Genomic DNA, 1,698 nt, shown 5'->3' with positions numbered 1-1,698 from the left:
TTTTGCATGTGCATAGGGATTTGATTCTTAGAAGGTCCCATTCATCTGTTTTGCCTTCTGGTTGTAGATATTGCCTTTAAAAAAATCCTGCCTAGCTACTATGCTGACAAGCTTCCACTTTTTAAAAAATGCGTATATATTTTTTTTAAAAAAATTGTATTGGTTTGCATACAAAATTTGTAAACATTGTGTTTCACTCATTTACATTGTTTTTCACACATTCTTTCATTCACATTGTTTTATATGATGATTCCCATATGATAAGTTTTAGAAAATCAGTCATCATTGATCTATGCCCAGTATCACCCTGTTTTTGCAGGTTCCCACTGGATTTTTCCTTATTCCTTCACCTCTTCCCTCTGCCCACCAAACTCTGAGACCCTGTGATTCCCCTTATCCCATCCCACCACCCCTTGCCCTCTACTCTCCCTTCTTTGGACTTTTATGCACATCTTACTAGTTATCCTTCTATTCTTACAACAGTAGTCTTATGCAGTATTTGTCCTTCTGAGACTGAGTTAGTTCACTCAGCATAATGCCTCTCCCATGTTATATAATATTTTTCAAAATTATTGCTTCCCTGTACATCTCATGAATGAATTTAATTTTCTCAATCCATTTATTTGTTGATGGACATTTTGGTTCACTTCCATTTTCTTCTTATTGCGAGTAACACTGTTATGAACATCACTATACATATCCCCGTTTGTATCTCAATTCTATTTTCCTCAGGGTAGGATCAGTAGCTGGAAAACACAGGCTCGGTGAGAGAAATAAGTCTGGAGATAGAATGATAGAGTTATGCACATTCAATGATTTGTTCATTGCAAATACCTTTTATAAGAAACATAGACACAGGCTATACACATGGATTTCACCTGATGGCATGCATAGGAATCAAATAGATTACATTTGTGGAAAGACTCGGTGGAGAAGCTCAATATCAGCAGTGAAAACGAGGGTGGGTGCTGATTGTGGGACAGACCACCAACTACTCATATGCAAATTCAAGCTGAAGTTGAGGAAAATTAAATCAAGTCCACAGGAATCAAGATTTGACCTTAAGTCTATCCCACTCAAATTTCAAAACAATCTCAGGAACAGGTTTGAGGTCTTGAGCACCAATGAACATAGACCAAATGAGCTCTGGGAGGATGTCAAGAAAATCATCCATGAAGAATGCAAAAGAGCATTACAAAGGCTGAAAAAGAAGAAAATACCAAGATTGATGTCCGACGAGACTCTGAATATTGCATTAGAGCTCCGAGAAGCCAAAGCTAAAGGAAGAAACCAAGAAATCAGAAAATTTCAAAAGGCAGCCTGGGACGACAAAGCAAGATACTATAATGAAATGTGCAGAGAGCTAGAGTCAGAAAATCAAAAGGGCAGAACTTGCTCAGAGTTTCTTAAGCTGAAGGAGCTGAAAAACAAATTCAAGCCATGGGTGACAATACTTAAGTATTAATACTTAATACTTTGGATAAAATGTTAAATGATCCAGGAAGTATCAAGAGAAGATGGAAGGAATACACAGAGTCAGCATCAGAAGGAACTGGCTGACACAGAAGAATTTCATGAAATGAGCAAGAGCTTATGGGGATGAATGAGGAAGTTCAAGTTGCTCTGAAGGAATTGGCAAAAAACAAGGCTCCAGGAGTTGACGGCATACCAATTGACATATTTCAACAAACAGACACT

This window comes from Elephantulus edwardii, unplaced genomic scaffold (genome assembly GCF_000299155.1).
Source record: "Elephantulus edwardii isolate Elephantulus edwardi_28Jun2011 unplaced genomic scaffold, EleEdw1.0 scaffold00155, whole genome shotgun sequence".
Classification (NCBI taxonomy): Eukaryota; Metazoa; Chordata; class Mammalia; order Macroscelidea; family Macroscelididae; genus Elephantulus; species Elephantulus edwardii.
Note: the sequence above shows the minus strand (reverse complement) of the source record.